The sequence below is a fragment of the Heterodontus francisci genome, chromosome 41 (assembly GCF_036365525.1).
Source record: "Heterodontus francisci isolate sHetFra1 chromosome 41, sHetFra1.hap1, whole genome shotgun sequence".
Classification (NCBI taxonomy): Eukaryota; Metazoa; Chordata; class Chondrichthyes; order Heterodontiformes; family Heterodontidae; genus Heterodontus; species Heterodontus francisci.
The window spans coordinates 7,623,907-7,649,222 of NC_090411.1; the positions used below are offsets into that span (position 1 = coordinate 7,623,907).

The 25,316-nt window shown below is 55.4% G+C and overlaps 12 non-coding genes and 5 pseudogenes across 12 annotated transcripts; all 17 read right to left on the bottom strand.

Moving 5' to 3' along the window:
* Positions 1-4,878: 4,878 nt before the first annotated feature.
* On the bottom strand, positions 4,879-4,987 carry LOC137354602 (U2 spliceosomal RNA; annotated as a pseudogene).
* Positions 4,988-5,373: 386 nt separating this feature from the next.
* On the bottom strand, positions 5,374-5,564 carry LOC137355174 (U2 spliceosomal RNA). Its single transcript, XR_010970810.1, has one exon. It is a non-coding gene; the product is annotated as a U2 spliceosomal RNA (small nuclear RNA).
* A 388-nt stretch (positions 5,565-5,952) lies between these two features.
* Positions 5,953-6,143, bottom strand: LOC137355175 (U2 spliceosomal RNA). Its single transcript, XR_010970811.1, has one exon. It is a non-coding gene; the product is annotated as a U2 spliceosomal RNA (small nuclear RNA).
* Positions 6,144-6,529: 386 nt separating this feature from the next.
* On the bottom strand, positions 6,530-6,720 carry LOC137355176 (U2 spliceosomal RNA). The gene has a single exon (XR_010970812.1). It is a non-coding gene; the product is annotated as a U2 spliceosomal RNA (small nuclear RNA).
* A 388-nt stretch (positions 6,721-7,108) lies between these two features.
* On the bottom strand, positions 7,109-7,290 carry LOC137354415 (U2 spliceosomal RNA). The gene has a single exon (XR_010970420.1). It is a non-coding gene; the product is annotated as a U2 spliceosomal RNA (small nuclear RNA).
* Positions 7,291-12,490: 5,200 nt separating this feature from the next.
* LOC137354589 (U2 spliceosomal RNA) lies at positions 12,491-12,599 on the bottom strand (annotated as a pseudogene).
* A 388-nt stretch (positions 12,600-12,987) lies between these two features.
* On the bottom strand, positions 12,988-13,178 carry LOC137353781 (U2 spliceosomal RNA). The gene has a single exon (XR_010969933.1). It is a non-coding gene; the product is annotated as a U2 spliceosomal RNA (small nuclear RNA).
* Positions 13,179-13,564: 386 nt separating this feature from the next.
* On the bottom strand, positions 13,565-13,750 carry LOC137354362 (U2 spliceosomal RNA). The gene has a single exon (XR_010970390.1). It is a non-coding gene; the product is annotated as a U2 spliceosomal RNA (small nuclear RNA).
* Positions 13,751-14,399: 649 nt separating this feature from the next.
* On the bottom strand, positions 14,400-14,532 carry LOC137354766 (U2 spliceosomal RNA; annotated as a pseudogene).
* A 386-nt stretch (positions 14,533-14,918) lies between these two features.
* On the bottom strand, positions 14,919-15,109 carry LOC137355178 (U2 spliceosomal RNA). The gene has a single exon (XR_010970814.1). It is a non-coding gene; the product is annotated as a U2 spliceosomal RNA (small nuclear RNA).
* A 388-nt stretch (positions 15,110-15,497) lies between these two features.
* On the bottom strand, positions 15,498-15,688 carry LOC137355179 (U2 spliceosomal RNA). Its single transcript, XR_010970815.1, has one exon. It is a non-coding gene; the product is annotated as a U2 spliceosomal RNA (small nuclear RNA).
* Positions 15,689-16,076: 388 nt separating this feature from the next.
* LOC137353782 (U2 spliceosomal RNA) lies at positions 16,077-16,267 on the bottom strand. Its single transcript, XR_010969934.1, has one exon. It is a non-coding gene; the product is annotated as a U2 spliceosomal RNA (small nuclear RNA).
* Positions 16,268-16,655: 388 nt separating this feature from the next.
* Positions 16,656-16,846, bottom strand: LOC137353783 (U2 spliceosomal RNA). Its single transcript, XR_010969935.1, has one exon. It is a non-coding gene; the product is annotated as a U2 spliceosomal RNA (small nuclear RNA).
* A 386-nt stretch (positions 16,847-17,232) lies between these two features.
* Positions 17,233-17,419, bottom strand: LOC137354367 (U2 spliceosomal RNA). Its single transcript, XR_010970396.1, has one exon. It is a non-coding gene; the product is annotated as a U2 spliceosomal RNA (small nuclear RNA).
* A 649-nt stretch (positions 17,420-18,068) lies between these two features.
* Positions 18,069-18,201, bottom strand: LOC137354768 (U2 spliceosomal RNA; annotated as a pseudogene).
* A 386-nt stretch (positions 18,202-18,587) lies between these two features.
* LOC137355180 (U2 spliceosomal RNA) lies at positions 18,588-18,778 on the bottom strand. Its single transcript, XR_010970816.1, has one exon. It is a non-coding gene; the product is annotated as a U2 spliceosomal RNA (small nuclear RNA).
* Positions 18,779-19,166: 388 nt separating this feature from the next.
* Positions 19,167-19,346, bottom strand: LOC137354136 (U2 spliceosomal RNA; annotated as a pseudogene).
* Between the last annotated feature and the right edge of the window lie 5,970 nt (positions 19,347-25,316).

The window sequence follows — 25,316 nt, forward strand, 5'->3', positions numbered from 1 at the left end:
GGACCTTGGAATGTGCCAGTCTGCAACATTCGGTGGTGGACAACTCTTTGCGCTGGAAGACCAGCAAGTTTCGGGCAGACCAAAGGGCGTCTTTCACCGAATTGATAGTCCTCCAGCAGCAGTTGATGTTTGTCTCGGTGTGCGTCCCTGGGAACAGCCCGTAGAGCACAGACTCCTGTGTTACAGAGCTGCTTGGGATGAACCTTGACAAAAACCACTGCATCTCTTTCCACACCTGCTTTGCAAAGGCACATTCCAGGAGGAGGTGGGCGACCGTCTCTTCCCCACCACAGCCAACGCGGGGGCACTGTGCGGAGGGGGCGAGACTTCGGGTGTGCATGAAGGATCTGACGGGGAGGGCCCTTCTCACCACCAGCCAAGCTACGTCTTGGTGCTTGTTTGAAAGTTCTGGTGATGAGGCATTCCGCCAAATGACTTTGACGGTCTGCTCGGGGAACCATCCGACAGGATCCACCGTTTCCTTTTCCCGTAGGGCCTTGAGGACATTCCGTGCAGACCACTGCCTGATGGACCGGTGGTCAAAGGTGTTTTTCCGCAGAAACTGCTCCACGAAGGATAGGTGGTACGGCACGTCCCAACTGCACGGAGCGTTCCGCGGCAATGTGACCAGGCCCATCCTTCGCAACACCGGGGACAGATAGAACCTCAGCACGTAGTGACACTTGGAGTTTGCGTACTGGGGATCTACACATAGCTTGATGCAGCCGCACACGAAGGTGGTCATCAGGATGAGGGCCACGTTGGGTACATTTTTCCCGCCCATGTCCAGAGATTTGAACATCGTGTCCCTCCGGACCCGGTCCATTTTAGATCCCCAGACGAAGCGGAAAATGGCTCGGGTGACTGCCACGGCGCAGGAGTGGGGTATGGGCCAGACCTGCGCCACGTAGAGCAACAACGTGAGCGCCTCGCACCTGATGACCAGGTTCTTACCCACAATGGAGAGAGATCGCTGCCCCCACATGCCCAACTTTTGTCGTACCTTGGCTACTCGCTCCTCCCATGTTTTGGTGCACGCCCCGGCACTTCCGAACCATATCCCCAGCACCTTCAGGTAATCTGACCTGACGGTGAAGGGGACAAAGGATCGGTCAGCCCAGTTCCCAAAGAACATGGCCTCGCTCTTGCCGTGGTTAACTTTGGCTCCCGAGGCCAGTTCGAACTGGTCGCAGATGCTCATCAGTCTGCGCACGGACAGCGGATCCGAGCAGAAGACGGCGACGTCATCCATGTACAGGGAGGTTTTGACCTGAGTGCCTCCGCTGCCTGGGATTGTCACCCCTCTTAATCTCACATCCTTCCTAATAGACTCAGCAAAGGGTTCAATACAGCAAACAAACAAGACCGGGGAAAGAGGACAGCCCTGTCTGACTCCAGATTTGATCGGGAAACTTTCAGATTCCCACCCGTTGATTGAGACTGCGCTACTGATGTTTGTGTAGAGCAGTTGGATCCAATTGCAGATTCCCTCCCCAAACCCCATTTTGGAAAGCACGTCCATCATGTAGGTGTGCGATATCCTGTCAAAAGCCTTCTCCTGGTCCAGGCTGATGAGGCAGGTGTCCACCCTCCTGTCCCGTACGTAGGCGATCGTATCCCTGAGTAGCGCGAGGCTATCAGAGATCTTCCTGCCGGGTACAGTACAGGTCTGATCGGGGTGAATCACCAGCTCCAGAGCAGACTTGACTCGACTGGCTATGACTTTGGACAGAATCTTGTAATCAACATTAAGCAGTGAGATGGGCCGCCAATTTCTGATTTCTACCCTCTCCCCCTTCTGCTTGTAAATGAGGGTGATGATGCCTTTTCTCATGGATTCTGACATGCTACCGGCCAGGAGCATACTCTCGTATACTTCCAGCAGGTCCGGGCCGACCCAGTCCCACAGGGCCGAGTACAACTCGACCGGTAAGCCGTCGCTCCCGGGAGTTTTACTCGCCTCGAAAGACTCGACGGCCTTTGTCAGCTCGTCCAGAGTTAGCGGCTTGTCCAGTCCCTCCCTCCTGCTGTCATCTAAGACCTCTGTGATAGATGACAGGAAGGACTGGGAGGCTCTGCTGTCTGTGGGCTTCGCGTCATACAGCCCAGCATAAAAGGATTTGCTGATCCTTAGTATGTCGGACTGCGAAGACGTTACCGAGCCATCTTCTTCCTTCAGGCTGCTGATAACAGAGCTCTCTCTGTGTACCTTTTGGAAGAAGTAACGCGAGCACGTCTCATCCTGCTCGATGGAGCGGACTCTGGACCGGAAGATGATCTTGGAGGCCTCCTTGGCAAAGAGCGAGGCCTGCTGGCTCTTCACCTCTTGGAGGTCCTCCTTGACCTCGACCCCCATTGACTGCAACCGGAGTAGATTTTGCATAATTTTCTGGAGTCGGGACAGTTCCCTCTGTCTCTCTCTCGCCTTCTGAACACCTTTGTGGATGAAGAACCTCTTGATGTTCTCCTTAATCGCTTCCCACCAGTGAACTGGAGACTCAAAGAGGGGTTTCACGGTCCTCCAACCATTGTAATCCCTTTTGAGTTCCTCAACGTTCTCTGGGGTCAGCAGTGTCGCATTGAGCTTCCACGTCCCTCTGCCAACCCGCTGGTCGTCCTGTAAGTGACAGTCGGCCAGTAAGAGGCAGTGGTCGGAGAAGAACACCGGCTTGACGTCGGTGGATCCGACCGTGACAGCACGGGACACAAACAGGAAGTCAATCCTGGAACGGGCAGACCCGTCCGATCTTGACCATGTGTATCTGCGCTGCGCTCCGTCTGCAGGTTTGCTGAAGACGTCGTGCAGTTTGGCATCCTTAACTGTTTCTATGAGGAATCTGGACGTAGCGTCCAGTTTGCTGTCGACACTGCCGGATCGTCCAGCCGCATCGATGATGCAGTTGAAGTCACCGCCTAGGATGACCGGCCTGGACGTCGCCAGCAGCAGTGGGAGCTGCTGGAAGACGGTCAGCCGCTCGCTGCGTTGTACCGGGGCGTACACGTTGATCAACCGGAGCGGAGCGTTGTTGTACATCACGTCTGCTACGAGGAGGCGGCCGCCCACCACCTCCTTAACTTCGGAGATGGTGAAGTTACCTCCCCGCAGCAGAATACCCAGGCCGGAGGAACGGCAGTCATTACCCCCCGACCAGATCGATGGCCCGTGGGACCACCATCGCGACCACTGCCTGTAGGTGCTGAGGTGTGGTATTCCACACTCCTGCAGAAACAGTAGGTCAGCTTTGACCTTGGCAAGGTAATCCAAGGTTGAAACACATCGCGTAGTCGATTTAATGCTACGCACATTAATGGAAGCAATTCTTACACCCATTTTTTACTAAAAATTAGTTGTTGCTTCCCATACCATTTGTCCTCGCTAGTCCCAGTCCTTCCCCTTCGGGATGTTCCTGCATACCCATCGTATGCGCAAGCAGTTTCACGTTGGTTGGGCTCAGAAACCCCTCCTGATTTTTCATGCAGGGTTTGTGCCGCTCGGGTGACATCGGGGGGGTCTTGTAGGCAGAGAGGATTGGGTTGTCCTCAGCTGCTTCCATCTGTTCCTCCTCGAAAACATCACAGCTCCCGGTCTCCCGGAGCTCAGGTGCGCCAGACGTGTCTTTGCTCCCGGTGTCCCGGAGCTGAGATGCGTTGGCCACGTCGTTACGTGTGGGGAATTGGGGTTGGGGCACGCCGGGCCCATCACAGCTTCCAGTGCCCGGGGGCTGGGATGCTTGATCATCCATCTCGGAGTTCTGCCGCCTCTTTTGAAGGGGCTGTCGTTCCAGCATTTCCCCGTCCAGTGAAGAGGAGTTGTTGCAGTCTGATTCAGAAGAGAGCCTCCTCTTGCCACTGGTTTGGGTGGTGGCTTTGGGATGTTTTTTCTTTGTGGTTTTCCTCTGGACCACTTGCCACTGTCCTGTTTGTCCATCTGCTGCCTCCTCCTCCATTGATTCTGTCTGTGGAGGAGGGGTTTCCGGGCGCTGGGTAGGTGCTGGGTCGTTGGTTTCAGCCGCCTCCCCTTCCTTCTCAGGTTGAAGTTCCTCACTGCGAAGAAGGTTGCTGGTCTCCTTTCGAACAGCGGACGCCTTCGTCGAACCTTCTCCCGGCCTTTCCTTGGACCTTGCCGCCTGAGCATAGCTGAGGCAACGTTTGGGGCAGGTCTTGTAGAGATGGCCTGCCGCACCGCACAAGTTGCAACACTTAGTCTGCTTACAGTCCTTGGTCTGATGGCCTTCCTCCTTGCAGTTCTTGCAAACAACCGTGCTGCAGTTGGCTGCCATGTGACCAGATTTGCCACAGGTGCGGCAAACTCTGGGCTGCCCAGCGTAGACCAAGAAGCCTCGACTTCCACCGATAGCGAAGCTGGAGGGAGGGTGGATGATGGCTCCACTGGGATCTACCTTCAAGGTCACCTTGACCTGCCGCTTGCTGGTCCAGATCCCAAAGGGGTCCTTGACATCAGTGCTGCTGCCGGCCACCTCGACGTACCTGGCGAGAAAGGTGAGTACATCCACCACCGGAACATGGGGGTTGTAGAGGTGAATCGTCACCACCCGGTCCCGTTGTGACGGAAGTGTGAAGAGCGGCTCCGCTGTGAGGATTGACAGTGGAGCCCGGTCCCCTTTCTCCTTGAACGCCTTCAGGAACTTGATGCATCCCGCCACGTTCCGGAACGTCACGTCGAAGTATCCACTGCTGGGGAAATCCTGCAGGCAGAAGACGTCCGTCGCTTGAAATCCGCAGCAATCGAAGAGAATTTTCTTGATGAAAAAGGTGCGATCGACCGGTGCATCTCCTTCCTTGTCCTTCACGACCACCCGAACAGTGTTGCGCACTCCCTGGCCCGAAGCTCGAAAATTGGTTATAGCCATTTTACTCAAAGCTTCTCCAGGATCAAAAGGCAATGATCATGGTCTCTTCTCAATCAAATAAGCACTGATAAGAACAGATACTACACTTGATCTTAGCCAAAAGGCCGAGAAGCGATGGCCGTAAAACTGCGTTTGCTGCGCGCGTCAGGCCCGGCGTGCGGCCTCTACGTCAAAGTAGCCGCCGGGTGGGCGAGCCTCGGGCGAAAGAGGCGACGGCGGGCGGTCTTTGAGCCAGAGCTCCTTTTGTTGCCGGGCCTTGCAAGCAGAAAGGAAAGCACGCGTGCATGCCACGCGCAGCCATTCCTCGCGCTTCCGCGCGAGGCGTTGCGCAGGAAAAAAGACGCGCGCGCGCTGGGCAGCAAAGGGCGGCCTGCAACTGCGGGGCAATCCAACAGGGGGCAGCGCAGCGCCCACAGAAAACTGCAGCAAAGTCAACCGAGCAGCAGCGCGGTCACTATTGCGAATTCTATTTTTCAGCAGGGGTCTCGCCCCCGGGGAGGGGGGAAGCTGCACCGCTCCTGGAAACACTGCAATACCAGGTGGATGCATGGAGTGGACGGGGCAAGCCCCTGCTCCATCTCCCTGTCCCAAAAATCAATTTAATATTTGGTCCCCAGATAGGGGACGTATCAGATATTAAACTGATAAGAACAGATACTACACTTGATCTTAGCCAAAAGGCCGAGAAGCGATGGCCGTAAAACTGCGTTTGCTGCGCGCGTCAGGCCCGGCGTGCGGCCTCTACGTCAAAGTAGCCGCCGGGTGGGCGAGCCTCGGGCGAAAGAGGCGACGGCGGGCGGTCTTTGAGCCAGAGCTCCTTTTGTTGCCGGGCCTTGCAAGCAGAAAGGAAAGCACGCGTGCATGCCACGCGCAGCCATTCCTCGCGCTTCTGCGCGAGGCGTTGCGCAGGAAAAAAGACAACCGCGCGCGCTGGGCAGCAAAGGGCGGCCTGCAACTGCGGGGCAATCCAACAGGGGACAGCGTAGCACCCACAGAAAACTGCAGCAAAGTCAGCCGAGCAGCAGCGCCGTCACTATTGCGAATTCTATTTTTCAGCAGGGGTCTCGCCCCCGTGGAGGGGGGAAGCTGCACCGCTCCTGGAAACACTGCAATACCAGGTGGATGCATGGAGTGGACGGGGCAAGCCCCTGCTCCATCTCCCTGTCCCAAAAATCAATTTAATATTTGGTCCCCAGATAGGGGACGTATCAGATATTAAACTGATAAGAACAGATACTACACTTGATCTTAGCCAAAAGGCCGAGAAGCGATGGCCGTAAAACTGCGTTTGCTGCGCGCGTCAGGCCCGGCGTGCGGCCTCTACGTCAAAGTAGCCGCCGGATGGGCGAGCCTCGGGCGAAAGAGGCGACGGCGGGCGGTCTTTGAGCCAGAGCTTCTTTTGTTGCCGGGCCTTGCAAGCAGAAAGGAAAGCACGCGTGCATGCCACGCGCAGCCATTCCTCGCGCTTCTGCGCGAGGCGTTGCGCAGGAAAAAAGACGCGCGCGCGCTGGGCAGCAAAGGGCGGCCTGCAACTGCGGGGCAATCCAACAGGGGGCAGCGTAGCGCCCACGGAAAACTGCAGCAAAGTCAGCCGAGCAGCAGCGCCGTCACTATTGCGAATTCTATTTTTCAGCAGGGGTCTCGCTCCCGTGGAGGGGGGAAGCTGCACCGCTCCTGGAAACACTGCAATACCAGGTGGATGCATGGAGTGGACGGGGCAAGCCCCTGCTCCATCTCCCTGTCCCAAAAATCAATTTAATATTTGGTCCCCAGATAGGGGACGTATCAGATATTAAACTGATAAGAACAGATACTACACTTGATCTTAGCCAAAAGGCCGAGAAGCGATGGCCGTAAAACTGCGTTTGCTGCGCGCGTCAGGCCCGGCGTGCGGCCTCTACGTCAAAGTAGCCTCCGGGTGGGCGAGCCTCGGGCGAAAGAGGCGACGGCGGGCGGTCTTTGAGCCAGAGCTCCTTTTGTTGCCGGGCCTTGCAAGCAGAAAGGAAAGCACGCGTGCATGCCACGCGCAGCCATTCCTTGCGCTTCTGCGCGAGGCATTGCGCAGGAATAAAGACAACCGCGCGCGCTGGGCAGCAAAGGGCGGCCTGCAACTGCGGGGCAATCCAACAGGGGACAGCGTAGCACCCACGGAAAACTGCAGCAAAGTCAGCCGAGCAGCAGCGCCGTCACTATTGCGAATTCTATTTTTCAGCAGGGGTCTCGCCCCCGTGGAGGGGGGAAGCTGCACCGCTCCTGGAAACACTGCAATACCAAGTGGGTGCATGGAGTGGACGGGGCAAGCCCCTGCTCCATCTCCCTGTCCCAAAAATCAATTTAATATTTGGTCCCCAGATAGGGGACGTATCAGATATTAAACTGATAAGAACAGATTTTTTTTTTTTTTTTTTTTCCAAAATATACTTTATTCATAAAAATCTGTAAAAATTACATTGCCAAACAGTTTCCAAACAGCACGAAAAAATACAAACATTGCAAAAGAGATCAGTTTCTTTCAATAATGTCATGAGTTTCTTCCCAACCCTTCCGTTTCACAATTGTCATGTCAATTACAGTTTTACATTTACAGCAATTGAGAATATTAACGATACAGTTCGAGGGGCTTCCCATGGTTCCAGCCCCTCAGTCCAGCTTGGTGGGGGAACCTTACACTGTGGTCTTTCCCCATTGAGCCTTTGCTGCGGCTGCCCCAAGCTTTAGTGCGTCCCTCAGCACGTAGTCCTGGACCTTGGAATGTGCCAGTCTGCAACATTCGGTGGTGGACAACTCTTTGCGCTGGAAGACCAGCAAGTTTCGGGCAGACCAAAGGGCGTCTTTCACCGAATTGATAGCCCTCCAGCAGCAGTTGATGTTTGTCTCGGTGTGCGTCCCTGGGAACAGCCCGTAGAGCACAGACTCCTGTGTTACAGAGCTGCTTGGGATGAACCTTGACAAAAACCACTGCATCTCTTTCCACACCTGCTTTGCAAAGGCACATTCCAGGAGGAGGTGGGCGACCGTCTCTTCCCCACCACAGCCAACGCGGGGGCACTGTGCGGAGGGGGCGAGACTTCGGGTGTGCATGAAGGATCTGACGGGGAGGGCCCTTCTCACCACCAGCCAAGCTACGTCTTGGTGCTTGTTTGAAAGTTCTGGTGATGAGGCATTCCGCCAAATGACTTTGACGGTCTGCTCGGGGAACCATCCGACAGGATCCACCGTTTCCTTTTCCCGTAGGGCCTTGAGGACATTCCGTGCAGACCACTGCCTGATGGACCGGTGGTCAAATGTGTTTTTCCGCAGAAACTGCTCCACGAAGGATAGGTGGTACGGCGCCGCCCAACTGCACGGAGCGTTCCGCGGCAATGTGACCAGGCCCATCCTTCGCAACACCGGGGACAGATAGAACCTCAGCACGTAGTGACACTTGGAGTTTGCGTACTGGGGATCTACACATAGCTTGATGCAGCCGCACACGAAGGTGGTCATCAGGATGAGGGCCACGTTGGGTACATTTTTCCCGCCCTTGTCCAGAGATTTGAACATCGTGTCCCTCCGGACCCGGTCCATTTTAGATCCCCAGACGAAGCGGAAAATGGCTCGGGTGACTGCCACGGCGCAGGAGTGGGGTATGGGCCAGACCTGCGCCACGTAGAGCAACAACGTGAGCGCCTCGCACCTGATGACCAGGTTCTTACCCACAATGGAGAGAGACCGCTGCCCCCACATGCCCAACTTTTGTCGTACCTTGGCTACTCGCTCCTCCCATGTTTTGGTGCACGCCCCGGCCCTTCCGAACCATATCCCCAGCACCTTCAGGTAATCTGACCTGACGGTGAAGGGGACAAAGGATCGGTCAGCCCAGTTCCCAAAGAACATGGCCTCGCTCTTGCCGTGGTTAACTTTGGCTCCCGAGGCCAGTTCGAACTGGTCGCAGATGCTCATCAGTCTGCGCACGGACAGCGGATCCGAGCAGAAGACGGCGACGTCATCCATGTACAGGGAGGTTTTGACCTGAGTGCCTCCGCTGCCTGGGATTGTCACCCCTCTTATGCTCGCATCCTTCCTAATAGACTCAGCAAAGGGTTCAATACAGCAAACAAACAAGACCGGGGAAAGAGGACAGCCCTGTCTGACTCCAGATTTGATCGGGAAACTTTCAGATTCCCACCCGTTGATTGACACTGCGCTACTGATGTTTGTGTAGAGCAGTTGGATCCAATTGCAGATTCCCTCCCCAAACCCCATTTTGGAAAGCACGTCCATCATGTAGGTGTGCGATATCCTGTCAAAAGCCTTCTCCTGGTCCAGGCTGATGAGGCAGGTGTCCACCCTCCTGTCCCGTACGTAGGCGATCGTATCCCTGAGTAGCGCGAGGCTATCAGAGATCTTCCTGCCGGGTACAGTACAGGTCTGATCGGGGTGAATCACCAGCTCCAGAGCAGACTTGACTCGACTGGCTATGACTTTGGACAGAATCTTGTAATCAACATTAAGCAGTGAGATGGGCCGCCAATTTCTGATTTCTACCCTCTCCCCCTTCTGCTTGTAAATGAGGGTGATGATGCCTTTTCTCATGGATTCTGACATGCTACCGGCCAGGAGCATACTCTCGTATACTTCCAGCAGGTCCGGGCCGACCCAGTCCCACAGGGCCGAGTACAACTCGACCGGTAAGCCGTCGCTCCCGGGAGTTTTACTCGCCTCGAAAGACTCGACGGCCTTTGTCAGCTCGTCCAGAGTTAGCGGCTTGTCCAGTCCCTCCCTCCTGCTGTCATCTAAGACCTCTGTGATAGATGACAGGAAGGACTGGGAGGCTCTGCTGTCTGTGGGCTTCGCGTCATACAGCCCAGCATAAAAGGATTTGCTGATCCTTAGTATGTCGGACTGCGAAGACGTTACCGAGCCATCTTCTTCCTTCAGGCTGCTGATAACAGAGCTCTCTCTGTGTACCTTTTGGAAGAAGTAACGCGAGCACGTCTCATCCTGCTCGATGGAGCGGACTCTGGACCGGAAGATGATCTTGGAGGCCTCCTTGGCAAAGAGCGAGGCCTGCTGGCTCTTCACCTCTTGGAGGTCCTCCTTGACCTCGACCCCCATTGACTGCAACCGGAGTAGATTTTGCATAATTTTCTGGAGTCGGGACAGTTCCCTCTGTCTCTCTCTCGCCTTCTGAACACCTTTGCGGATGAAGAACCTCTTGATGTTCTCCTTAATCGCTTCCCACCAGTGAACTGGAGACTCAAAGAGGGGTTTCACGGTCCTCCAACCATTGTAATCCCTTTTGAGTTCCTCAACGTTCTCTGGGGTCAGCAGTGTCGCATTGAGCTTCCACGTCCCTCTGCCAACCCGCTGGTCGTCCTGTAAGTGACAGTCGGCCAGTAAGAGGCAGTGGTCGGAGAAGAACACCGGCTTGACGTCGGTGGATCCGACCGTGACAGCACGGGAAACAAACAGGAAGTCAATCCTGGAACGGGCAGACCCGTCCGATCTTGACCATGTGTATCTGCGCTGCGCTCCGTCTGCAGGTTTGCTGAAGACGTCGTGCAGTTTGGCATCCTTAACTGTTTCTATGAGGAATCTGGACGTAGCGTCCAGTTTTCTGTCGTCACTGCCGGATCGTCCAGCCGCATCGATGATGCAGTTGAAGTCACCGCCTAGGATGACCGGCCTGGACGTCGCCAGCAGCAGTGGGAGCTGCTGGAAGACGGTCAGCCGCTCGCTGCGTTGTACCGGGGCGTACACGTTGATCAACCGGAGCGGAGCGTTGTTGTACATCACGTCTGCTACGAGGAGGCGGCCGCCCACCACCTCCTTAACTTCGGAGATGGTGAAGTTACCTCCCTGCAGCAGAATACCCAGGCCGGAGGAACGGCAGTCATTACCCCCCGACCAGATCGATGGCCCGTGGGACCACCATCGCGACCACTGCCTGTAGGTGCTGAGGTGTGGTATTCCACACTCCTGCAGAAACAGTAGGTCAGCTTTGACCTTGGCAAGGTAATCCAAGGTTGAAACACATCGCGTAGTAGATTTAATGCTACGCACATTAATGGAAGCAATTCTTACACCCATTTTTTACTAAAAATTAGTTGTTGCTTCCCATACCATTTGTCCTCGCTAGTCCCAGTCCTTCCCCTTCGGGATGTTCCTGCATACCCATCGTATGCGCAAGCAGTTTCACGTTGGTTGGGCTCAGAAACCCCTCCTGATTTTTCCTGCAGGGTTTGTGCCGCTCGGGTGACATCGGGGGGGTCTTGTAGGCAGAGAGGATTGGGTTGTCCTCAGCTGCTTCCATCTGTTCCTCCTCGAAAACATCACAGCTCCCGGTCTCCCGGAGCTCAGGTGCGCCAGACGTGTCTTTGCTCCCGGTGTCCCGGAGCTGAGATGCGTTGGCCACGTCGTTACGTGTGGGGAATTGGGGTTGGGGCACGCCGGGCCCATCACAGCTTCCAGTGCCCGGGGGCTGGGATGCTTGATCATCCATCTCGGAGTTCTGCCGCCTCTTTTGAAGGGGCTGTCGTTCCAGCATTTCCCCGTCCAGTGAAGAGGAGTTGTTGCAGTCTGATTCAGAAGAGAGCCTCCTCTTGCCACTGGTTTGGGTGGTGGCTTTGGGATGTTTTTTCTTTGTGGTTTTCCTCTGGACCACTTGCCACTGACCTGTTTGTCCATCTGCTGCCTCCTCCTCCATTGATTCTGTCTGTGGAGGAGGGGTTTCCGGGCGCTGGGTAGGTGCTGGGTCGTTGGTTTCAGCCGCCTCCCCTTCCTTCTCAGGTTGAAGTTCCTCACTGCGGAGAAGGTTGCTGGTCTCCTTTCGAACAGCGGACGCCTTCGTCGAACCTTCGCCCTGCCATTCCTTGGACCTTGCCGCCTGAGCATAGCTGAGACAACGTTTGGGGCAGGTCTTGTAGAGATGGCCTGCCGCACCGCACAAGTTGCAACACTTAGTCTGCTTACAGTCCTTGGTCTGATGGCCTTCCTCCTTGCAGTTCTTGCAAACAACCGTGCTGCAGTTGGCTGCCATGTGACCAGATTTGCCACAGGTGCGGCAAACTCTGGGCTGCCCAGCGTAGACCAAGAAGCCTCGACTTCCCCCGATAGCGAAGCTGGAGGGAGGGTGGATGATGGCTCCACTGGGATCTACCTTCAAGGTCACCTTGACCTGCCGCTTGCTGGTCCAGATCCCAAAGGGGTCCTTGACATCAGTGCTGCTGCCGGCCACCTCGACGTACCTGGCGAGAAAGGTGAGTACATCCACCACCGGAACATGGGGGTTGTAGAGGTGAATCGTCACCACCCGGTCCCGTTGTGACGGAAGCGTGAAGAGCGGCTCCGCTGTGAGGATCGACAGTGGCGCCCGGTCCCCTTTCTCCTTGAACGCCTTCAGGAACTTGATGCATCCCGCCACGTTCCGGAACGTCACGTCGAAGTATCCACTGCTGGGGAAATCCTGCAGGCAGAAGACGTCCGTCGCTTGAAATCCGCAGCAATCGAAGAGAATTTTCTTGATGAAAAAGGTGCGATCGACCGGTGCATCTCCTTCCTTGTCCTTCACGACCACCCGAACGGTGTTGCGCACTCCCTGGCCCGAAGCTCGAAAATTGGTTATAGCCATTTTACTCAAAGCTTCCCCAGGATCAAAAGGCAATGATCATGGTCTCTTCTCAATCAAATAAGCATTGATAAGAACAGATACTACACTTGATCTTAGCCAAAAGGCCGAGAAGCGATGGCCGTAAAACTGCGTTTGCTGCGCGCGTCAGGCCCGGCGTGCGGCCTCTACGTCAAAGTAGCCGCCGGGTGGGCGAGCCTCGGGCGAAAGAGGCGACGGCGGGCGGTCTTTGAGCCAGAGCACCTTTTGTTGCCGGGCCTTGCAAGCAGAAAGGAAAGCACGCGTGCATGCCACGCGCAGCCATTCCTTGCGCTTCTGCGCGAGGCATTGCGCAGGAATAAAGACAACCGCGCACGCTGGGCAGCAAGGGGCGGCCTGCAACTGCGGGGCAATCCAACAGGGGACAGCGTAGCACCCACGGAAAACTGCAGCAAAGTCAGCCGAGCAGCAGCGCCGTCACTATTGCGAATTCTATTTTTCAGCAGGGGTCTCGCCCCCGTGGAGGGGGGAAGCTGCACCGCTCCTGGAAACACTGCAATACCAAGTGGGTGCATGGAGTGGACGGGGCAAGCCCCTGCTCCATCTCCCTGTCCCAAAAATCAATTTAATATTTGGTCCCCAGATAGGGGACGTATCAGATATTAAACTGATAAGAACAGATACTACACTTGATCTTAGCCAAAAGGCCGAGAAGCGATGGCCGTAAAACTGCGTTTGCTGCGCGCGTCAGGCCCGGCGTGCGGCCTCTACGTCAAAGTAGCCGCCGGGTGGGCGAGCCTCGGGCGAAAGAGGCGACGGCGGGCGGTCTTTGAGCCAGAGCTCCTTTTGTTGCCGGGCCTTGCAAGCAGAAAGGAAAGCACGCGTGCATGCCACGCGCAGCCATTCCTCGCGCTTCTGCGCGAGGCGTTGCGCAGGAAAAAAGACGCGCGCGCGCTGGGCAGCAAAGGGCGGCCTGCAACTGCGGGGCAATCCAACAGGGGGCAGCGTAGCGCCCACGGAAAACTGCAGCAAAGTCAGCCGAGCAGCAGCGCCGTCACTATTGCGAATTCTATTTTTCAGCAGGGGTCTCGCTCCCGTGGAGGGGGGAAGCTGCACCGCTCCTGGAAACACTGCAATACCAGGTGGATGCATGGAGTGGACGGGGCAAGCCCCTGCTCCATCTCCCTGTCCCAAAAATCAATTTAATATTTGGTCCCCAGATAGGGGACGTATCAGATATTAAACTGATAAGAACAGATTTTTTTTTTTTTTTTTTTTATTTCCAAAATATACTTTATTCATAAAAATCTGTAAAAATTACATTGCCAAACAGTTTCCAAACAGCACGAAAAAATACAAACATTGCAAAAGAGATCAGTTTCTTTCAATAATGTCATGAGTTTCTTCCCAACCCTTCCGTTTCACAATTGTCATGTCAATTACAGTTTTACATTTACAGCAATTGAGAATATTAACGATACAGTTCGAGGGGCTTCCCATGGTTCCAGCCCCTCAGTCCAGCTTGGTGGGGGAACCTTACACTGTGGTCTTTCCCCATTGAGCCTTTGCTGCGGCTGCCCCAAGCTTTAGTGCGTCCCTCAGCACGTAGTCCTGGACCTTGGAATGTGCCAGTCTGCAACATTCGGTGGTGGACAACTCTTTGCGCTGGAAGACCAGCAAGTTTCGGGCAGACCAAAGGGCGTCTTTCACCGAATTGATAGTCCTCCAGCAGCAGTTGATGTTTGTCTCGGTGTGCGTCCCTGGGAACAGCCCGTAGAGCACAGACTCCTGTGTTACAGAGCTGCTTGGGATGAACCTTGACAAAAACCACTGCATCTCTTTCCACACCTGCTTTGCAAAGGCACATTCCAGGAGGAGGTGGGCGACCGTCTCTTCCCCACCACAGCCAACGCGGGGGCACTGTGCGGAGGGGGCGAGACTTCGGGTGTGCATGAAGGACCTGACGGGGAGGGCCCTTCTCACCACCAGCCAAGCTACGTCTTGGTGCTTGTTTGAAAGTTCTGGTAAGAACAGATACTACACTTGATCTTAGCCAAAAGGCCGAGAAGCGATGGCCGTAAAACTGCGTTTGCTGCGCGCGTCAGGCCCGGCGTGCGGCCTCTACGTCAAAGTAGCCGCCGGGTGGGCGAGCCTCGGGCGAAAGAGGCGACGGCGGGCGGTCTTTGAGCCAGAGCTCCTTTTGTTGCCGGGCCTTGCAAGCAGAAAGGAAAGCACGCGTGCATGCCACGCGCAGCCATTCCTCGCGCTTCTGCGCGAGGCGTTGCGCAGGAAAAAAGACGCGCGCGCGCTGGGCAGCAAAGGGCGGCCTGCAACTGCGGGGCAATCCAACAGGGGGCAGCGTAGCGCCCACGGAAAACTGCAGCAAAGTCAGCCGAGCAGCAGCGCCGTCACTATTGCGAATTCTATTTTTCAGCAGGGGTCTCGCTCCCGTGGAGGGGGGAAGCTGCACCGCTCCTGGAAACACTGCAATACCAGGTGGATGCATGGAGTGGACGGGGCAAGCCCCTGCTCCATCTCCCTGTCCCAAAAATCAATTTAATATTTGGTCCCCAGATAGGGGACGTATCAGATATTAAACTGATAAGAACAGATACTACACTTGATCTTAGCCAAAAGGCCGAGAAGCGATGGCCGTAAAACTGCGTTTGCTGCGCGCGTCAGGCCCGGCGTGCGGCCTCTACGTCAAAGTAGCCGCCGGGTGGGCGAGCCTCGGGCGAAAGAGGCGACGGCGGGCGGTCTTTGAGCCAGAGCACCTTTTGTTGCCGGGCCTTGCAAGCAGAAAGGAAAGCACGCGTGCATGCCACGCGCAGCCATTCCTTGCGCTTCTGCGCGAGGCATTGCGCAGGAATAAAGACAACCGCGCACGCTGGGCAGCAAGGGGCGGCCTGCAACTGCGGGGCAATCCAACAGGGAACAGCGTAGCACCCACGGAAAACTGCAGCAAAGTCAGCCGAGCAGCAGCGCCGTCACTATTGCGAATTCTATTTTTCAGCAGGGGTCTCGCCCCCATGGAGGGGGGAAGCTGCACCGCTCCTGGAAACACTGCAATACCAGGTGGATGCATGGAGTGGACGGGGCAAGCCCCTGCTCCATCTCCCTGTCCCAAAAATCAATTTAATATTTGGTCCCCAGATAGGGGACGTATCAGATATTAAACTGATAAGAACAGATACTACACTTGATCTTAGCCAAAAGGCCGAGAAGCGATGGCCGTAAAACTGCGTTTGCTGCGCGCGTCAGGCCCGGCGTGCGGCCTCTACGTCAAAGTAGCCTCCGGGTGGGCGAGCCTCGGGCGAAAGAGGCGACGGCGGGCGGTCTTTGAGCCAGAGCTCCTTTTGTTGCCGGGCCTTGCAAGCAGAAAGGAAAGCACGCGTGCATGCCACGCGCAGCCATTCCTTGCGCTTCTGCGCGAGGCATTGCGCAGGAATAAAGACAACCGCGCGCGCTGGGCAGCAAAGGGCGGCCTGCAACTGCGGGGCAATCCAACAGGGGACAGCGTAGCACCCACGGAAAACTGCAGCAAAGTCAGCCGAGCAGCAGCGCCGTCACTATTGCGAATTCTATTTTTCAGCAGGGGTCTCGCCCCCGTGGAGGGGGGAAGCTGCACCGCTCCTGGAAACACTGCAATACCAAGTGGGTGCATGGAGTGGACGGGGCAAGCCCCTGCTCCATCTCCCTGTCCCAAAAATCAATTTAATATTTGGTCCCCAGATAGGGGACGTATCAGATATTAAACTGATAAGAACAGATACTACACTTGATCTTAGCCAAAAGGCCGAGAAGCGATGGCCGTAAAACTGCGTTTGCTGCGCGCGTCAGGCCCGGCGTGCGGCCTCTACGTCAAAGTAGCCGCCGGGTGGGCGAGCCTCGGGCGAAAGAGGCGACGGCGGGCGGTCTTTGAGCCAGAGCACCTTTTGTTGCCGGGCCTTGCAAGCAGAAAGGAAAGCACGCGTGCATGCCACGCGCAGCCATTCCTTGCGCTTCTGCGCGAGGCATTGCGCAGGAATAAAGACAACCGCGCACGCTGGGCAGCAAGGGGCGGCCTGCAACTGCGGGGCAATCCAACAGGGGACAGCGTAGCACCCACGGAAAACTGCAGCAAAGTCAGCCGAGCAGCAGCGCCGTCACTATTGCGAATTCTATTTTTCAGCAGGGGTCTCGCCCCCGTGGAGGGGGGAAGCTGCACCGCTCCTGGAAACACTGCAATACCAAGTGGGTGCATGGAGTGGACGGGGCAAGCCCCTGCTCCATCTCCCTGTCCCAAAAATCAATTTAATATTTGGTCCCCAGATAGGGGACGTATCAGATATTAAACTGATAAGAACAGATACTACACTTGATCTTAGCCAAAAGGCCGAGAAGCGATGGCCGTAAAACTGCGTTTGCTGCGCGCGTCAGGCCCGGCGTGCGGCCTCTACGTCAAAGTAGCCGCCGGGTGGGCGAGCCTCGGGCGAAAGAGGCGACGGCGGGCGGTCTTTGAGCCAGAGCTCCTTTTGTTGCCGGGCCTTGCAAGCAGAAAGGAAAGCACGCGTGCATGCCACGCGCAGCCATTCCTCGCGCTTCTGCGCGAGGCGTTGCGCAGGAAAAAAGACGCGCGCGCGCTGGGCAGCAAAGGGCGGCCTGCAACTGCGGGGCAATCCAACAGGGGGCAGCGTAGCGCCCACGGAAAACTGCAGCAAAGTCAGCCGAGCAGCAGCGCCGTCACTATTGCGAATTCTATTTTTCAGCAGGGGTCTCGCTCCCGTGGAGGGGGGAAGCTGCACCGCTCCTGGAAACACTGCAATACCAGGTGGATGCATGGAGTGGACGGGGCAAGCCCCTGCTCCATCTCCCTGTCCCAAAAATCAATTTAATATTTGGTCCCCAGATAGGGGACGTATCAGATATTAAACTGATAAGAACAGATTTTTTTTTTTTTTTTTTTTTATTTCCAAAATATACTTTATTCATAAAAATCTGTAAAAATTACATTGCCAAACAGTTTCCAAACAGCACGAAAAAATACAAACATTGCAAAAGAGATCAGTTTCTTTCAATAATGTCATGAGTTTCTTCCCAACCCTTCCGTTTCACAATTGTCATGTCAATTACAGTTTTACATTTACAGCAATTGAGAATATTAACGATACAGTTCGAGGGGCTTCCCATGGTTCCAGCCCCTCAGTCCAGCTTGGTGGGGGAACCTTACACTGTGGTCTTTCCCCATTGAGCCTTTGCTGCGGCTGCCCCAAGCTTTAGTGCGTCCCTCAGCACGTAGTCCTGGACCTTGGAATGTGCCAGTCTGCAACATTCGGTGGTGGACAACTCTTTGCGCTGGAAGACCAGCAAGTTTCGGGCAGACCAAAGGGCGTCTTTCACCGAATTGATAGTCCTCCAGCAGCAGTTGATGTTTGTCTCGGTGTGCGTCCCTGGGAACAGCCCGTAGAGCACAGACTCCTGTGTTACAGAGCTGCTTGGGATGAACCTTGACAAAAACCACTGCATCTCTTTCCACACCTGCTTTGCAAAGGCACATTCCAGGAGGAGGTGGGCGACCGTCTCTTCCCCACCACAGCCAACGCGGGGGCACTGTGCGGAGGGGGCGAGACTTCGGGTGTGCATGAAGGACCTGACGGGGAGGGCCCTTCTCACCACCAGCCAAGCTACGTCTTGGTGCTTGTTTGAAAGTTCTGGTAAGAACAGATACTACACTTGATCTTAGCCAAAAGGCCGAGAAGCGATGGCCGTAAAACTGCGTTTGCTGCGCGCGTCAGGCCCGGCGTGCGGCCTCTACGTCAAAGTAGCCGCCGGGTGGGCGAGCCTCGGGCGAAAGAGGCGACGGCGGGCGGTCTTTGAGCCAGAGCTCCTTTTGTTGCCGGGCCTTGCAAGCAGAAAGGAAAGCACGCGTGCATGCCACGCGCAGCCATTCCTCGCGCTTCTGCGCGAGGCGTTGCGCAGGAAAAAAGACGCGCGCGCGCTGGGCAGCAAAGGGCGGCCTGCAACTGCGGGGCAATCCAACAGGGGGCAGCGTAGCGCCCACGGAAAACTGCAGCAAAGTCAGCCGAGCAGCAGCGCCGTCACTATTGCGAATTCTATTTTTCAGCAGGGGTCTCGCTCCCGTGGAGGGGGGAAGCTGCACCGCTCCTGGAAACACTGCAATACCAGGTGGATGCATGGAGTGGACGGGGCAAGCCCCTGCTCCATCTCCCTGTCCCAAAAATCAATTTAATATTTGGTCCCCAGATAGGGGACGTATCAGATATTAAACTGATAAGAACAGATACTACACTTGATCTTAGCCAAAAGGCCGAGAAGCGATGGCCGTAAAACTGCGTTTGCTGCGCGCGTCAGGCCCGGCGTGCGGCCTCTACGTCAAAGTAGCCGCCGGGTGGGCGAGCCTCGGGCGAAAGAGGCGACGGCGGGCGGTCTTTGAGCCAGAGCACCTTTTGTTGCCGGGCCTTGCAAGCAGAAAGGAAAGCACGCGTGCATGCCACGCGCAGCCATTCCTTGCGCTTCTGCGCGAGGCATTGCGCAGGAATAAAGACAACCGCGCACGCTGGGCAGCAAGGGGCGGCCTGCAACTGCGGGGCAATCCAACAGGGAACAGCGTAGCACCCACGGAAAACTGCAGCAAAGTCAGCCGAGCAGCAGCGCCGTCACTATTGCGAATTCTATTTTTCAGCAGGGGTCTCGCCCCCATGGAGGGGGGAAGCTGCACCGCTCCTGGAAACACTGCAATACCAGGTGGATGCATGGAGTGGACGGGGCAAGCCCCTGCTCCATCTCCCTGTCCCAAAAATCAATTTAATATTTGGTCCCCAGATAGGGGACGTATCAGATAAGAACAGATACTACACTTGATCTTAGCCAAAAGGCCGAGAAGCGATGGCTGTAAAACTGCGTTTGCTGCGCGCGTCAGGCCCGGCGTGCGGCCTCTACGTCAAAGTAGCCGCCGGGTGGGCGAGCCTCGGGCGAAAGAGGCGACGGCGGGCGGTCTTTGAGCCAGAGCTCCTTTTGTTGCCGGGCCTTGCAAGCAGAAAGGAAAGCACGCGTGCATGCCACGCGCAGCCATTCCTTGCGCTTCTGCGCGAGGCGTTGCGCAGGAATAAAGACAACCGCGCGCGCTGGGCAGCAAAGGGCGGCCTGCAACTGCGGGGCAATCCAACAGGGGGCAGCGTAGCGCCCACGGAAAACTGCAGCAAAGTCAGCCGAGCAGCAGCGCCGTCACTATTGCGAATTCTATTTTTCAGCAGGGGTCTCGCCCCCATGGAGGGGAGAAGCTGCACCGCTCCTGGAAGCACTGCAATACCAGGTGGATGCATGGAGTGGACGGGGCAAGCCCCTGTCTCATCACCCTCCGCCCTTCAGGAAATCCCAAAGACCCTTTCATCACACTCCCCACGCCAGTAATTCCCAAAGACCCTTTCATCACGCTCCCCCCCGGCATGAAATCCCAAAGATCCTCTCATCAGCCTCCGCCCCAGGAAATACCAAAGACCCTTTCATCACCCTTCCCCCCTTCAGGAAATCCCAAAGAGCCTTTCATTACCCTTCCCCCTCATGAAATCCCGAAGACCCTTTCATCACCCTCACCCCCACCCCCTGCCAGGAAATCCCAAAGACCCTTTCATCACCCTCACCCTGCCAGGAAATGCTATAGAAACTTTCATCATCCTCCCCCCCAGGAAATCCCAAACAGCCTTTCATCACCCTCCCCCGCCCAGGAAATCCCAAAGATCCACTCATCACCCTCCCCCCCAGAAAATCACAAAGACCCTTTCATCACCCTCCCCCCCTGGAAATCCCAAAGACACTTTCATCACCATCCTCCCCAGGAAATCCCAGAGAACCTTTCATCACCCTCCCCCCCAGGAAATCCCAAAGACCCACTCATCACCCTCCCCCCCAGAAAATCACAAAGACCCTTTCATCACCCTCCCCCCAGGAAATCCCAAAGACCCTTTCATCATCCTTCCACCCAAGAAATCCCAAAGACCCTTTCATCACAATCCCCTACAGGAAATCCCAAAGACCCTGTCATCACCCACCCCACCAAGGAAATCCCAAACACCCTTTCATCAACCTCTCCCACAGGAAATCCCAAAGACCCTTTCATCATGCTCCCCTATATGAAATCCCAAAGACCCTGTCATCACCCACCCCACCAAGGAAATCCCAAACACCCTTTCATCAACCTCTCCCACAGGAAATCCCAAAGACCCTTTCATCATGCTCCCCCCCAAGGAAATTCCAAAGAACCTTTCATCACCCTCCCCTACGAGGAAATCCCAAGGAACCTTTCATCACCATCACCCCCAAGGAAATCCCAAAGGCACTTTCATCACCCTCCCCCCCAGGAAATCCCAAAGACCCTTTCATCACCCTCCCCCCCAGGAAATCCCAAAGACCCTTTCGTCACACTCCCCCCCAGGAAATCCCAAGGAACCTTTCATCACCCTCCCCACCCCAGGAAATCCCACAGAATCTTTCATTACCCTCGCCCCCAGGAAATCCCAAAGAATTTTCATCACCCTCCCCCGCAGGAAATCCCAAAGACCCTCTCATCACCCTCCCCCCGCAGGAAATACCAAAGACCCTTTCATCACACTCCCCACGCAAGGAAATCCCAAAGACCCTTTCATCACGCTCCCCCCCGGCATGAAATCCCAAAGACCCTTTCATCAGCCTCCACCCCAGGAAATACCAAAGACCCTGTCATCACCCTCCCCCAATTCAGGAAATCCCAAAGACCCTTTCATCATGCTCCCCCCCCAAGGAAATCCCAAAGACCCTTTCATCACCCTCCCCCCAAGGAAATCCCAAAGGCCCTTTCATCACCCTCACCCCCAGGAAATCCCAAAGACCCTTTCGTCACCCTCACTCCGAGGAAATCCCAAGGAACCTTTCATCACCCTCCCCACCCCAGAAAATCACAAAGACCCTTTCATCACCCTCCCCACCAAGGAAATCCCAAAGACACATTCATCACCCACCCCCCCAGGAAATCCAAGAGACCCTTTCTTCACCCTCCCCCCCAGGAAATTCCAAAGAACCTTTCAACACCCTCCCTCCCAAGGAAATTCCAAAGACACATTCATCACCCTCCCCCCAGGAAATCCCAAAGACCCTTGCATCACCCTCCCTCCCTGGAAATCCCAAAGACCCTTTCATCACCCTCCACCCCTTCAGGAAATCCCAAAGACCCTCTCATCACCCTCCCCCCGCAGGAAATACCAAAGACCCTTTCATCACACTCCCCACGCAAGGAAATCCCAAAGACCCTTTCATCACCCTCCCCCCCAGCCAGGAAATCCCAAAGACCCTTTCATCACCCTCACCCCGCCAGGAAATGCGATAGAAACTTTCATCATCCTCCCCTGCAGGAAATCCCAAAGAGCCTTTCCTCACCCTCCCCCACCCAGGAAATCCCAAAGAGCCTTTCATCACCCTTCCCCACCCAGGAAATCACAAAGACCCTTTCTTCACCATCCCCCCCAGGAAATCCCAAAGACCCTTTCATCCCCCTCGCCCCCCAGGTAATCCCAAAGACCCTTTCATCACCCTCCCCCCAGGAAATCCCAAAGACCCTTTTATCACCCTCTCCCGAAGGAAATCCCAAACATCCACTCATCAGCCTCCCCCTCCAGGAAATTCCAAAGACCCTTTCATCACCCTCCCCGCCCAAGGAAATCCCAAAGACACATTCATCACCCTCCCCGCCAGGAAATCCAAGAGACCCTTTCTTCACCCTCCCCACCCCACAAAATACCAAAGACCAGCCATCAGCCATCACTCATCAGCCTCCCCCTCCAGGAAATCCCAAAGAACCTTTCATCAACCTCCAACCCCAGGAAGTCCCAAAGACCCTTTCATCATCCTTCCACCCAAGAAATGCCAAAGACCCTTTCATCACACTCCCCGACAGGAAATCCCAAAGACCCTGTCATCACCCACCCCACCAAGGAAATCCCAAACACCCTTCCATCAACCTCTCCCACAGGAAATCCCAAAGACCCTTTCATCATGCTCCCCTACAGGAAATCCCAAAGACCCTGTCATCAACCACCCCACCAAGGAAATCCCAAACACCCTTTCATCAACCTCTCCCACAGGAAATCCCAAAGACCCTTTCATCATGCTCCCCCCCAAGGAAATTCCAAAGAACCTTTCATCACCCTCCCCCCCGAGGAAATCCCAAGGAACCTTTCATCACCATCACCCCCAAGGAAATCCCAAAGGCACTTTCATCACCCTCCCCCCCAGGAAACCCCAAAGACCCTTTCATCACCCTCCCCCCCAGGAAATCCCAAAGACCCTTTCGTCACACTCCCCCCGAGGAAATGCCAAGGAACCTTTCATCACCCTCCCCACCCCAGGAAATCCCACAGAATCTTTCATTACCCTCGCCCCCAGGAAATCCCAAAGAATTTTCATCACCCTCACCCGCAGGAAATCCCAAAGACCCTCTCATCACCCTCCCCCCGCAGGAAATACCAAAGACCCTTTCATCACACTCCCCACGCAAGGAAATCCCAAAGACCCTTTCATCACGCTCCCCTCCGGCATGAAATCCCAAAGACCCTTTTATCAGCCTCCCCCCCAGGAAATACCAAAGCCCCTGTCATCACCCTCCCCCAATTCAGGAAATCCCAAAGACCCTTTCATCATGCTCCCCCCCCCAAGGAAATCCCAAACACCCTTTCATCACCCTCCCCCCAAGGAAATTCCAAAGACACTTTCATCACCCTCCCCCCGAGGAAATCCCAAGGAACCTTTCATCACCATCACCCCCAAGGAAATCCCAAAGGCACTTTCATCACCCTCACCCCCAGGAAATCCCAAAGACCCTTTCGTCACCCTCCCTCCGAGGAAATCCCAAGGAACCTTTCATCACGCTCCCCACCCCAGGAAATCACAAAGACCCTTTCATCACCCTCCCCCCCAAGGAAATCACAAAGACCCTTTCTTCACCCTCCCCCCCAGGAAATCCCAAAGACCCTTTCATCCCCCTCGCCCCCCAGGTAATCCCAAAGACCCTTTCATCACCCTCCCCCCAGGAAATCCCAAAGACCCTTTTATCACCCTCCCCGCCCAAGGAAATCCCAAAGACACATTCATCACCCTCCCCCCCAGGAAATCCAAGAGACCCTTTCTTCACCCTCCCCACCCCACAAAATACCAAAGACCAGCCATCAGCCATCACTCATCAGCCTCCCCCTCCAGGAAATCCCAAAGAACCTTTCATCAACCTCCAACCCCAAGAAATCCCAAAGAATCTTTGATTACCCTCGCCCCCAGGAAATCCCAAAGAATTTTCATCACCCTCCCCCGCAGGAAATCCCAAAGACCCTTTCATCACACACCCCCCATCTGGAAATCCCAAAGACCCTCTCATCACCCTCCCAAACTCCAGGAAATCACAAAGACCCTTTCATCCCCCTCGCCCCCCAGGTAATCCCAAAGACCCTTTCATCATCCTCCCCCCAGGAAATCCCAAAGACCCTTTTATCACCCTCTCCCGAAGGAAATCCCAAATATCCACTCATCAGCCTCCCCCTCCAGGAAATTCCAAAGACCCTTTCATCACCCTCCCCGCCCAAGGAAATCCCAAAGACACATTCATCACCCTCCCCCCCAGGAAATCCAAGAGACCCTTTCTTCACCCTCCCCACCCCACAAAATACCAAAGACCAGCCATCAGCCATCACTCATCAGCCTCCCCCTCCAGGAAATCCCAAAGAACCTTTCATCAACCTCCAACCCCAGGAAATCCCAAAGAATCTTTGATTACCCTCGCCCCCAGGAAATCCCAAAGAACTTTCATCACCCTTCCCGCAGGAAATCCCAAAGACCCTTTCATCACACACCCCCCGCCTGGAAATCCCAAAGACCCTTTCATCACCCTCCCCAACTCCAGGAAATCCCAAAGATCCTTTCTTCGCCCTGCCACCCTTCAGAAAATCCCAAAGACCCTTTCATCAGCCTCCTGCACAGGAAATCGCAAAGACCCACTCATCACCCTCCACCCCGCAGGAAATCCCAAAGACACTTTCACCACCCTCCCCCACAGGAAATCCCAATGACCCTTTCATCATCCTCTACCCCAGGAAATCCCAAAGACCCTTTCATCACCCTCCCCCACAGAAAATCCCAATGACCCTTTCATCAACCTCCCCCGCCATGAAATACCAAAGAGCCTTTCATCAACCTCCCCACCAAGGAAATTCCAAAGACCCTTTCATCAGCCTCCCCCACAGGAAATCCCAAAGACCCTTTCATCACCCTCCCCCCCAGGAAATACCAAAGAATTTTCATCACCCTCCCCCGCAGGAAATCCCAAAGACACTGTCATCACCCTCCGTTGCAGGAAATGCCAAAGACCCTCTCATCACACTCCCCCCCGCCAGGTAATCCCAAAGACCCTTTCATCACCATCACCCCCAAGGAAATCCCAAAGGCACTTTCATCACCCTCCCCCCAAGGAAATCCCAAAGACCCTTTCATCACCCTCCCCCCCAGGAAATCCCAAAGACCCTTTTGTCACCCTCCCCCCGAGGAAATCCCAAGGAATCTTTCATCACCCTCCCCACCCCAGGAAATCCCACAGAATCTTTCATTACCCTCGCCCCCAGGAAATCAAAAAGAATTTTCATCACCCTCCCCCGCAGGAAATCCCAAAGACCCTCTCATCACACTCCACACCCCACAAAATACCAAAGACCCTTTCATCACGCTCCCCCCCCGGCAGGAAATCCCAAAGATCCTCTCATCAGCCTCCCCCCCAGGAAATACCAAAGACCCTTTCATCACCCTCCACCCCTTCAGGAAATCCCAAAGACCCTTTCATCACCCTCCCC